Source organism: Danio aesculapii, chromosome 4, assembly GCF_903798145.1.
Source record: "Danio aesculapii chromosome 4, fDanAes4.1, whole genome shotgun sequence".
Lineage (NCBI taxonomy): Eukaryota > Metazoa > Chordata > Actinopteri > Cypriniformes > Danionidae > Danio > Danio aesculapii.
The window spans coordinates 5,092,318-5,105,330 of NC_079438.1; the positions used below are offsets into that span (position 1 = coordinate 5,092,318).

A 13,013-nucleotide genomic window follows, 5' to 3' on the forward strand; every position below is an offset into this window, starting at 1 on the left:
CTCATCTTGCTGGATTTATCAGCTGCTTTTGACACTGTAAACCACCAGATCCTGCTATCTACGCTTGAGTCACTGGGCGTCGCAGGCACTGTTATTCAATGGTTCAGTTCCTACCTCTCGGACAGGTCATTCAGGGTGTCGTGGAGGGGAGAGGTGTCCAACCTACAGCATCTAAACACTGGGGTACCTCAGGGCTCTGTGCTTGGGCCACTTCTCTTCTCTATCTACACAACATCTTTAGGAACAGTCATCCAGAAACATGGATTTTCCTACCACTGCTATGCTGATGATACCCAGCTATACCTCTCTTTTCACCCTGATGATCCCTCGGTTCCAGCTCGCATTTCAGCCTGCCTGTCAGACATTTCACTCTGGATGAAAGATCATCATCTCCAACTTAACCTCATGAAAACGGAAATGCTTGAAGTTTCTGCCAACCCGACTCTTCACCATAACTTTTCAATCCAGATGGACGGAGCAACCATCACTGCATCCAAAATGGTAAAAAGCCTTGGAGTTACGATTGATGACCAACTGAACTTCTCTGACCACATTTCTAGAACTGCTCGATCTTGCAGATTCGCACTCTACAACATCAGAAAGGTCCGACCCTTCCTATCTGAACATACTGCTCAACTCATTGTTCAAGCTCTTGTCCTCTCCAAACTGGACTATTGCAACTCTCTGCTAGCCGGGCTACCAGCTAGTTCTATCAAACCTCTTCAGCTGCTTCAGAACGCAGCAGCACGAGTGGTCTTTGATGAACCCAAAAGAGCACATGTCACTCCGCTACTCACCCGTTTGCACTGGCTGCCAGTTGCTGTCCGCATCAAATTCAAAGCTCTGATGTTTGCTTACAAAGCGACCTCTGGCTTTGCTCCTTCGTATCTGCTCTCACTTCTGCAGATATATGTGCCCTCCAGAAACTTGCGTTCTGTGAATGAACGTCGCCTCGTTGTTCCATCTCAAAGAGGGAAGAAATCACTTTCCCGAACTCTCACATTCAATCTGCCCAGTTGGTGGAATGAACTCCCTAACTACATCAGAACAGCAGAGTCACTTGCTGTCTTCAAGAAACGACTAAAAACGCAACTGTTTAGTCTCCACTTTCCTTCCTAATCTGCAACTGCCTCTCTGGCTATACCACTGTGCCCTCTCTCTCTCTCTCTCTCTCTCTCTCTCTCTCTCTCTCTCTCTCTCTCTCTCAAAAAAAAAAAAAAAAAAAAAAAAGAAATTTCTACTAATGCTTTGCTTCTTAGACTTTTACACACCTGAAACTTGTCTATAGCACTTGTTCACTGCTGCTCTTATAGTTGTGTAAATTGCTTCCTTGTCCTCATTTGTAAGTCGCTTTGGATAAAAGCGTCTGCTAAATGACTAAATGTAAATGTAAATTTGCAAATTGGAGTAAAATAACCACGGTAAATGCAGACAGAACCTTCTTATTCTGAAGTCATTTTCCACTTGGAATTATAAGGTTCTATCTGGCAGATCATTCATTAAAGCATTACTTTTCAAGAAATACAATCAAAAAATATATAAGTTGGTGTTGTAACAATATGTTGAAGCTTGAGAAAGTTAATTTTTTGTTTTCTGTAAAATTTATTTCATGTTTTAGGATGAATATTTTTCTTGTTCAAATTAAGCATACAAAATGTGCTAAAAAAATGTTCCAGTGCAGCTGTTAATTTTATCTAACTAATATGTTAATATTTATAAAATTTTATGCTTTATATGAATTATTGAATTACATCTATTGAATTATATGTCCCATGAATTAAATTAGGTATTTGCCCTTTAAGGCTTAATATTAAATTTAAAGACTTCAAAAGAAACAGATGATGACCAAATGAGTTTAATAAACACTGAAAAGTGTTTCACTGACTATATGTAAACAAATAAATATATTTGACATTTAATATTTACATTTTTATCATACATCCATCGTTTTTCAACAATGTAAAATTTAACATTTCATCTTAATGTCGGAGACGCGGTAACGCAGTTGGTAGCACAATTGCCTCACAGCAAGGTCGCTAGTTCGAACCTCGGCAGGGTCAGTTGGCATTTCTGTGGGGAGTTTGCATATTCTCTCCGTGTTGATGTGGGTTTCCTCCGGGTGCTCCGGTTTCCCCCACAGTCCAAAGACGTGCGGTACAAGTGAATTGGGTAAGCTAAATTGTCCATAGTGTATTTGTGTGAATGAGTGTGTATGGGTGATTCCCAGTGATGGGTTGCAGCTGGAAGGGCATCCGCTGCGTAAAACATATGCTGGATTAGTTGGCGGTTCATTCCGCTGTGGTGACCCCAGATTAATAAAGGGACTACCCCGAAAAGAAAATGAACGAATGCATGAATCTCAATGTCAAGAAATGCTTCTAAATCATCACATTTGTGTGGCATTATTTGGTCGACTCTGATTTTGTGTGATTTTGTCTTTCTGGTGTTTTCCGCTATCAATGGAGCAGTCCGGCAAATGACAAAGAAAGCTGATCCTGATTGGTCCTCATGCGTGCATTAAAATGCTGATTGGCTCACAGAAAGAACCTTATAGAGCCAAGCTAGAGTTCGACTTTGTAGATAAACCTTTTTTGTTTTTTAAATAAAAAGTCTTAAAATGTAAACAACTTATAAAAAACATCATATAATGTAAATAAGATGTTATTTAATAAGAACATGTGAATAACTCAATTTTGACAAAAATGTCAGATAAAACCTTATAATTCTAAGGTGACGATATATATATATATATATATATATATATATATATATATATATATATATATATATATATATATATATATATATATATATATATATATATATTAGTGGAGGGCTGTTATAAGACTCTTATCGTGCGATAAAAAAAATTGCAGTTGGGTTGGGAGCTGGGTCTATTCCAAGCAAGCTATGATGACTTTCACCTTGATATTTTAGCACGGATGTATACCTGACCAGTGAGCTGTCTGACAAAAAGTCCCCTTCTAAATCAAATCAGCAGGATGCCCTTCTGGATCTTTCACATACTTTGAAGACACTAGAGACTATATCTACATGGACATCTGTAATCTAGCCTTAATAGACAATAATATTGTAGCCGATTAAGCGGAGAAAAAAAAAAAAAGAGACATCAAATGCGGGATAAAAACTTTGTGAACTGATCGCTATATTTACTTTCTCCGACTCCACACTTATAAAGGGGAAAACCACCCCATCACTTTCAGCTCAAAACTCTGAAAGGGGAAAAACCTCAAGAACAACTCGTGAATTCTGTAACATGTATAAGTGTATGCACCACAATAAAATTAAGGCGTTTACGTAAAGTGCGTTCATGTAAGAGTTTCCTGTAATTTTGGGTGACTTTAACTGCAGTTCAGCAGTTCCACATTCACCCATGAACATTGCATTCATGCCCCCGTGACACACTGGGGTATTAGACGCAAATAGGGAGTAAGGACTGGTGAGAGTGTTATAGAATTTAATAACACAAACCAAATGGAAAGAAAAAAAACTTCTGCATTTCACGATGTGTGTGTGTGTGGTCCTTTACTGACATCCGCATGTGTGGATCTTACTCGATAAAAATACTCGATAATAAATGAAATAATAAAATAATGTTTCACAAATGTTTTTCAATTTGATTTCTTACAGGTTTCAAACCCCGGTTTTACCCAACAGGTAAGTATATTAGGAAAGTATAACCTTTACTCAATACTGTTGGTGAAATAAAACTGAAATTATCCTTTGTTTTCACAGGTTTCACTCTCAATTCTCTTCAATTTCACAGATAGAAGAAATAAACATGACTTTTTATCAGTAAGATGAAAGACCCTTATAAGTAACGATTTAAATTGTTATGAAATAAACTATTAAAGAAAAAATATATTTTCTGGATTAATTTCTCAACTGTGTTAAATTCTTCTTCCTCTCTGATCTATGCAATTTTTGTATGTGAAAAAACAAATAAAACAAACCCAAACCTATTACACTTGATACATCAACAATAAATGAAGTAACGAACCAATAAAGCAGTTCACATATGATCACAGTTCTTTTTATTCTCTATAAACTCAGTTTCTCAAAAGTCTTTTCTTTTCCTGCAAAAAGCAGTCAGTAAATGTATATTCACCGTTTTGTGATTATAAAATTTCTCAGGTAGCAACAACGAATTGTCTGTCACTCAGTTTCTCCTCTGTGAGTGAATCCTTTTCCCAAAAGAAAGAATTGAACGACTGTGTGTGCTTATAGTTCAGTTTTCTACCATCCAGATCGGCAACAGTATCAGTTTCACACAATGACAAATTGAAGTTAGGTCTGTGTGGCTCACCAGTCCCAACCCCTTCAGCGATGACAGGAGTCAGAACGAATCCAGAATCCAGTAAGCATCAATCCCAATCCAGCATCAATTCAATAGATCAAACAGGAGCACAACGATGGCACCAATCCAGGTAAAAGAGGAAAAATAAAACAACTAAAAAACCTGACCAAAACCAGATGAACTTTTAATCTCTTTAATGTGAAGAACTTCTTCACTCGATCCTTTCGCTTATTCTCTTTTTTTTTCCAACATTTAACTCTAATCGTGTTTCTTTTCAGACGATCTCCTATGTTAATCGAGCTAGTTTCACGTTAACAAGGCTTCTTGATCAGCTGCATCACAATCATTAACTAATTAAACACGATTTCTCTCACTTAAACGGTTTCTTCTAGCTTTTCTTCCTGCTATATTGTCTTTAGACACATATAATTCAACATTCGATCAAGAATCTCTTATTTGCTAGTTAATTTCAAACTTAATGTAAAGAGACCTAAATGCCAGGTGTTCTGTTTAATGAAAACCAGGCACCACTCCTCACCAGGCTAATACCATCCCTACAGTGAAGCATGGTGGTGGCAGCATCATGCAGTGGGGATGTTTTTCAGCCTCATAAACAGGAAGACTAGTCAGAATAGCTTCCAGCAGGACAATGACTCAAAGGTCACCGCCAAAATATCAATGGAGTGGCTTCACGACAACTCTGTGAATGTCCTTGAGTGGCCCAGCCAGAGCACAAACCTAAATCCTATTGAACATCTCTGGAGAGATCTGAAAATGGCTGTACAATGTCACTTCCCATCTAACCTGATAGAGCTTGAGAGGTACTGCGAAGAAGAATATGCAAAACTTTTCAAAGACAGGTGTGCCAAGCTTGAGGCATCGAATTCAAAAAGACTTAAGGCTGTAATTGCTGCCAAAGGTGCATTAAAGTATTGAGCAAAGGCTGTGAATATTTATGTATATGTGATTTCTCAGAAAAAAATCAAAATATCTTTCTTCACATTGTCATTATGGGGTATTGTGAGTAGAATGTTAAGGAAATACATGAATTTAATGCATTTTGGAATAAGGCTGTAACATAAAAAAATGTGGAAAAAGTGAAGCGCTATGAGTACTTTCCAGATGTACTGTAGGGATGGCTAAAGGGAGATATATGGCTTACTAAGAGCTCAACTATGGTGCCAATAAAAAATGTTCAGTTTACCTAGATCGTGTGTTTTTGGACTGGGAGGAAACATGGAATCCCAGGGGAAACCCAAGTGAGCACGGGGAAAATAAGCAATCTCCACACCGAAATGTCAACTGGTTTAGTTAGGACTTTAACCTGTGACATTCTTGCTGTGAGGCAACAGTGCTAACCGCTGGGCTGCCGTGTCGCCCAATCTAGAAAAGAGGGGTATTCTTCAAGACGAAGGTAACTGAGGTAAATCTCATCTGGGATTCATCTGATTGGTGAATCATGTGATAGCTAATGCAGGACCATCATAAGCATGTGAATCTTTCACGTGAATGAACAGCCAAACTACATGAAAAAGCTGCTGTTTTGATTATACCCGTATTTGTGTGGACAAGGCCTCAATTTTGAGGACTCTGATCTCCATTGTGAAGCTTCATGTGAGTGCTGAGGCTTCTTTTATGTTTAAAGCCCTTTCCACACTCACTGCATCTAAAACGATCCTCTCCTGAGTGAGTCTTCATGTGTTGCCTAATGGAGTCTTTGCGTGTGAGACTCTTTCCACACTGATCACAAGTGAACACTATGGTTCCATTGTGACCATTCATGTGATTCATGAGGCTAGCTTTGGTTGTGAAGCTCTTTCCACACTGAGCACATACAAACGGCTTCTCACTGGCGTGACTTATCATGTGGTGTTTGAGTGTGCTTTTATATTGGAAACTTCTACCACACTCTGTGCATGTGTAAGGTTTCTCTCCAGTGTGAATCCTCATGTGGGTGTCAAGGTTTTGTTTTTGAGCAAAACTTTTCCCACACTGTGTGCAAGTAAAACTTCTCTCTCCAGTGTGTGTTCTCATGTGGACTTCAAGGGTGCCATTTTGCTTAAAACTCTTTCCACACTGAGGGCAAGAGTAAGGCTTCTCCCCAGTGTGAATTCTCATGTGCACTGCCAAGTTTCCTGTATTATTGAAGCTTTTTCCACACTGTTGGCATGTGTACGGCCTCTCTCCAGTATGAATTCTCATGTGCGCTGCGAAGTTTCCTGCATGACAGAAGCTTTTTCCACACGGTTGGCATGTGTACGGCCTCTCTCCAGTGTGAATTATCATGTGGGTTTTAAAGCCTTGTATTTGACCAAAACTCTTTCCACACTGTTCGCAGATGTAAGGTTTCTCCCTAGTGTGAACTCTCAAGTGAACATCAAGCTTTGACTTTTTAGTGAAACTCTTTCTACACTGTTTACAGTTGAAATTACACCTAGATTTGGATTTCCGAAGTCTTACGCGTGAAGAAGTATTTTAGACAGTGTGGGTTTTTCATCAGTCGTTATTTCTTGGAGTTTCTTAAACTGCTGTTTCTCTTTCACTTCATTCCATTGATGAGTCTCCTCTTTCAGCACCATCAGGTCTTAAAAAAAACAAAGTTTAGCTTTGTTTTGTCAGATTTTGTCTACTTTTGTTTTGTCTGATTTTGTCTAGATGTGTTTTGTCTGATTTTGTCTACTTTTGTCTAGTTTTGTTTTGTCTGATTTTGTCTAGTTTTGTTTAGTTTTGTCTCGTTTTGTCTGATTTTGTCTATTTTTGTCCGATTTTGTATACTTTTGTCTAGTTTTGTTTAGTTTTGTCTCATTTCGTTTTGTCCTATTTTGTCTACTTTTGTCTAGTTTTGTTTGTCTGATTTTGTCTACTTTTGTCTAGTTTTGTTTTGTCAGATTTTGTCTACTTTTGTTTAGTTTTGTCTCATTTTGTTTAGTTTTGTCTGATTTTGTCTATTTTTGTTTAGTTTTGTCTAGTTTTGTTTTGTCCTGATTTGTTTAGTTTTGTCTGATTTTGTATAATTTTGTCTAATTTTGTTTCTCTGATTTTGTCTACTTTTGTCTAGTTTTGTTTTGTCTAATTTTGTCTAGATGCGTTTTGTCTGATTTTGTCTACTTTTGTCTAGTTTTGTTTTGTCTGATTTTGTCTACTTTTGTCTAGTTTTGTTTTGTCTGATTTTGTCTACTTTTGTCTAGTTTTGTTTAGTTTTGTCTAATTTTGTTTTGTCTGATTTTGTCTAGTTTTGTCTGAATTTGCCTACTTTTGTCTAGTTTTGTTTTGTCTGATTTTGTTTAGTTTTGTCTCGTTTTGTTTAGTTTTGTCTGATTTTGTCTATTTTTGTCAGATTTTGTCTACTTTTGTTTAGTTTTGTCTCATTTTGTTTAGCTTTGTTTAGTTTTGTCTAATTTCGTTTTGTCTGATTTTGTCTAGTTTTGTCTGATTTTGCCTACTTTTGTCTAGTTTTTTGTCTAGTTTTGTTTGTCTGATTTTGTCTACTTTTGTCTAGTTTTGTTTCGTCAGATTTTGTCTACTTTTGTTTAGTTTTGTCTCATTTTGTTTAGTTTTGTCTGATTTTGTCTATTTTTGTCTAGTTTTGTTTTGTCTAAGTTTGTTTAGTTTTGTCTAGATTTGTTTAGTTTTGTCTTGTTTTGTCTGATTTTGTCTACTTTTGTCTGATTTTGTCTACTTTTGTCTGCTTTTGTTTTGTCTGATTTTGTCTACTTTTGTTTTTTCTGATTTTGTCTAGATGCGTTTTGTCTGTTTTTGTCTACTTTTGTCTAGTTTTGTTTTGTCTAGTTTTGTTTGTCTGATTTTGTCTACTTTTGTCTAGTTTTGTTTTGTCTAATTTTGTCTAGATGCGTTTTGTCTGATTTTGTCTACTTTTGTCTAGTTTTGTTTTGTCTGATTTTGTCTACTTTTGTCTAGTTTTGTTTTGTCTAATTTTGTCTAGATGCGTTTTGTCTGATTTTGTCTACTTTTGTCTAGTTTTGTTTTGTCTGATTTTGTCTACTTTTGTCTAGTTTTGTTTTGTCTGATTTTGTCTACTTTTGTCTAGTTTTGTTTAGTTTTGTCTAATTTTGTTTTGTCTGATTTTGTCTAGTTTTGTCTGATTTTGCCTACTTTTGTCTAGTTTTTTTTGTCTAGTTTTGTTTGTCTGATTTTGTCTACTTTTGTCTAGTTTTGTTTGTCTGATTTTGTCTACTTTTGTCTAGTTTTGTTTTGTCAGATTTTGTCTACTTTTGTTTAGTTTTGTCTCATTTTGTTTAGTTTTGTTTAGTTTTGTCTAATTTCGTTTTGTCTGATTTTGTCTGGTTTTGTCTGATTTTGCCTACTTTTGTCTAGTTTTTTGTCTAGTTTCGTTTGTCTGATTTTGTCTACTTTTGTCTAGTTTTGTCTCTTTTGTTTAGTTTTTTCTGATTTTGTCTAGATGCGTTTTGTCTGTTTTTGTCTACTTTTGTCTAGTTTTGTTTGTCTGATTTTGTCTACTTTTGTCTAGTTTTGTTTTGTCTAATTTTGTCTAGATGCGTTTTGTCTGATTTTGTCTACTTTTGTCTAGTTTTGTTTTGTCTGATTTTGTCTATTTTTGTCCGATTTTGTATACTTTTGTCTAGTTTTGTTTAGTTTTGTCTCATTTCGTTTTGTCCTATTTTGTCTACTTTTGTCTAGTTTTGTTTGTCTGATTTTGTCTACTTTTGTCTAGTTTTGTTTTGTCAGATTTTGTCTACTTTTGTTTAGTTTTGTCTCATTTTGTTTAGTTTTGTCTGATTTTGTCTATTTTTGTTTAGTTTTGTCTAGTTTTGTTTTGTCCTGATTTGTTTAGTTTTGTCTGATTTTGTATAATTTTGTCTAATTTTGTTTTGTCTAGTTTTGTTTGTCTGATTTTGTCTACTTTTGTCTAGTTTTGTTTTGTCTAATTTTGTCTAGATGCGTTTTGTCTGATTTTGTCTACTTTTGTCTAGTTTTGTTTTGTCTGATTTTGTCTACTTTTGTCTAGTTTTGTTTTGTCTGATTTTGTCTACTTTTGTCTAGTTTTGTTTAGTTTTGTCTAATTTTGTTTTGTCTGATTTTGTCTAGTTTTGTCTGAATTTGCCTACCTTTGTCTACTTTTGTCTAGTTTTGTTTTGTCTGATTTTGTCTAGTTTTGTTTAGTTTTGTCTCGTTTTGTTTAGTTTTGTCTGATTTTGTCTATTTTTGTCAGATTTTGTCTACTTTTTTTAGTTTTGTCTCATTTTGTTTAGCTTTGTTTAGTTTTGTCTAATTTCGTTTTGTCTGATTTTGTCTAGTTTTGTCTGATTTTGCCTACTTTTGTCTAGTTTTTTGTCTAGTTTTGTTTGTCTGATTTTGTCTACTTTTGTTTAGTTTTGTCTCATTTTGTTTAGTTTTGTCTGATTTTGTCTATTTTTGTCTAGTTTTTGTCTAGTTTCTAGTTTTGGCTAAGTTTGTTTAGTTTTGTCTAGATTTGTTTTGTTTTGTCTAATTTTGTCTACTTTTGTCTGATTTTGTCTACTTTTGTCTGCTTTTGTTTTGTCTGATTTTGTCTACTTTTGTTTTTTCTGATTTTGTCTAGATGCGTTTTGTCTGTTTTTGTCTACTTTTGTCTAGTTTTGTTTTGTCTAGTTTTGTTTGTCTGATTTTGTCTACTTTTGTCTAGTTTTGTTTTGTCTAATTTTGTCTAGATGCGTTTTGTCTGATTTTGTCTACTTTTGTCTAGTTTTGTTTTGTCTGATTTTGTCTACTTTTGTCTAGTTTTGTTTTGTCTGATTTTGTCTACTTTTGTCTAGTTTTGTTTAGTTTTGTCTAATTTTGTTTTGTCTGATTTTGTCTAGTTTTGTCTGATTTTGCCTACTTTTGTCTAGTTTTTTTTTGTCTAGTTTTGTTTGTCTGATTTTGTCTACTTTTGTCTAGTTTTGTTTGTCTGATTTTGTCTACTTTTGTCTAGTTTTGTTTTGTCAGATTTTGTCTACTTTTGTTTAGTTTTGTCTCATTTTGTTTAGTTTTGTCTGATTTTGTCTATTTTTGTTTAGTTTTGTCTAGTTTTGTTTTGTCCTGATTTGTTTAGTTTTGTCAGATTTTGTATACTTTTGTCTAGTTTTGTTTTGTCTAGTTTTGTTTGTCTGATTTTGTCCACTTTTGTCTAGTTTTGTTTTGTCTAATTTTGTCTAGATGCGTTTTGTCTGATTTTGTCTACTTTTGTCTAATTTTGTTTTGTCTGATTTTGTCTACTTTTGTTTAGTTTTGTCTAATTTTGTTTTGTCTGATTTTGTCTAGTTTTGTCTGATTTTGCCTACTTTTGTCTACTTTTGTCTAGTTTTGTTTTGTCTGATTTTGTCTAGTTTTGTTTAGTTTTGTCTCGTTTTGTTTAGTTTTGTCTGATTTTGTCTATTTTTGTCAGATTTTGTCTTTTTGTTTAGTTTTGTCTCATTTTGTTTAGCTTTGTTTAGTTTTGTCTAATTTCGTTTTGTCTGATTTTGTCTAGTTTTGTCTGATTTTGCCTACTTTTGTCTAGTTTTTTGTCTAGTTTTGTTTGTCTGATTTTGTCTACTTTTGTCTAGTTTTGTTTTGTCAGATTTTGTCTACTTTTGTTTAGTTTTGTCTCATTTTGTTTAGTTTTGTCTGATTTTTGTCTATTTTTGTCTAGTTTTGTTTTGTCTAAGTTTGTTTAGTTTTGTCTAGATTTGTTTAGTTTTGTCTAGTTTTGTCTGATTTTGTCTACTTTTGTCTGATTTTGTCTACTTTTGTCTGCTTTTGTTTTGTCTGATTTTGTCTACTTTTGTTTTTTCTGATTTTGTCTAGATGCGTTTTGTCTGTTTTTGTCTACTTTTGTCTAGTTTTGTTTTGTCTAGTTTTGTTTGTCTGATTTTGTCTACTTTTGTCTAGTTTTGTTTTGTCTAATTTTGTCTAGATGCGTTTTGTCTGATTTTGTCTACTTTTGTCTAGTTTTGTTTTGTCTGATTTTGTCTACTTTTGTCTAGTTTTGTTTTGTCTGATTTTGTCTACTTTTGTCTAGTTTTGTTTAGTTTTGTCTAATTTTGTCTAGTTTTGTCTGATTTTGCCTACTTTTGTTTGTCTGATTTTGTCTACTTTTGTCTAGTTTTGTTTGTCTGATTTTGTCTACTTTTGTCTAGTTTTGTTTTGTCAGATTTTGTCTACTTTTGTTTAGTTTTGTCTCATTTTGTTTAGTTTTGTCTAATTTCGTTTTGTCTGATTTTGTCTGGTTTTGTCTGATTTTGCCTACTTTTGTCTAGTTTTTTGTCTAGTTTCGTTTGTCTGATTTTGTCTACTTTTGTCTAGTTTTGTCTCATTTTGTTTAGTTTTGTCTGATTTTGTCTATTTTTGTTTATTTTTGTTTAGTTTTGTTTTGTCTAAGTTTGTTTAGTTTTGTCTAGATTTGTTTAGTTTTGTCTCATTTAGTTTTGTCTTATTTTGTCTACTTTTGTCTAGTTTTGTTTGTCTGATTTTGTCTACTTTTGTCTAGTTTTGTTTTGTCAGATTTTGTCTACTTTTTGTTTAGTTTTGTCTCATTTTGTTTAGTTTTGTCTGATTTTGTCTATTTTTGTTTAGTTTTGTCTTGTTTTGTTTTGTCCTGATTTGTTTAGTTTTGTCTGATTTTGTATACTTTTGTCTAGTTTTGTTTTGTCTAGTTTTGTTTGTCTGATTTTGTATACTTTTGTCTAGTTTTGTTTTGTCTAATTTTGTCTAGTTGCGTTTTGTCTGATTTTGTCTACTTTTGTCTAGTTTTGTTTTGTCTGATTTTGTCTACGTTTGTCTAGTTTTGTTTTGTCTGATTTTGTCTACTTTTGTCTAGTTTTGTCTAATTTTGTTTTGTCTGATTTTGTCTAGTTTTGTCTGATTTTGCCTACTTTTGTCTAGTTTTTTTGTCTAGTTTTGTTTGTCTGATTTTGTCTACTTTTGTCTAGTTTTGTTTGTCTGATTTTGTCTACTTTTGTCTAGTTTTGTTTTGTCAGATTTTGTCTACTTTTGTTTAGTTTTGTCTCATTTTGTTTAGTTTTGTTTAGTTTTGTCTAATTTCGTTTTGTCTGATTTTGTCTGGTTTTGTCTGATTTTGCCCACTTTTGTCTAGTTTTTTGTCTAGTTTTGTTTGTCTGATTTTGTCTACTTTTGTCTAGTTTTGTTTAGTTTTGTCTCATTTTGTTTAGTTTTGTCTGATTTTGTCTATTTTTGTTTAGTTTTGTCTAGTTTTGTTTTGTCCTGATTTGTTTAGTTTTGTCTGATTTTGTCTACTTTTGTCTAGTTTTGTTTGTCTGATTTTGTTTGCTTGTGTCTAGTTTTGTTTTGTCAGATTTTGTCTACTTTTGTTTTGTCTGATTTTGTGTCATTTTGTCTAGCTGTGTTTTGTCAGATTTTGTCTACTTTTGTTTTGTCTGATTTTGTCAAGATGCGTTTTGTCTGATTTTGTCTAGTTTTGTTTAGTTTTGTCTCGTTTTGTTTAGTTTTGTCTATTTTTGTCAGATTTTGTCTACTTTTGTCTAGTTTTGTCTAATTTAGTTTTGTCTTATTTTGTCTACTTTTGTCTAGTTTTGTTTGTCTGATTTTGTCTACTTTTGTCTAGTTTTGTTTCGTCAGATTTTGTCTACTTTTGTCTAGGTTTGTTTAGTTTTGTCTAGGTTTGTTTAGTTTTGTCCGATTTTGTCTAGTTTTGTCCAATTTCGTTTTGTCTAGTTTTGTCTGATTTGGTCTACTT

General features: G+C 33.8%; 1 protein-coding gene and 1 pseudogene across 1 annotated transcript in view; both read right to left on the bottom strand.

Annotated features, from left to right (window-relative positions):
- The window catches only part of LOC130221902 (NACHT, LRR and PYD domains-containing protein 12-like), a 213,871-nt gene that overhangs the window by 153,178 nt on the left and 47,680 nt on the right, over positions 1-13,013 (bottom strand). The window lies entirely within an intron of this gene.
- Positions 4,687-6,897, bottom strand: LOC130222005 (gastrula zinc finger protein XlCGF8.2DB-like; annotated as a pseudogene).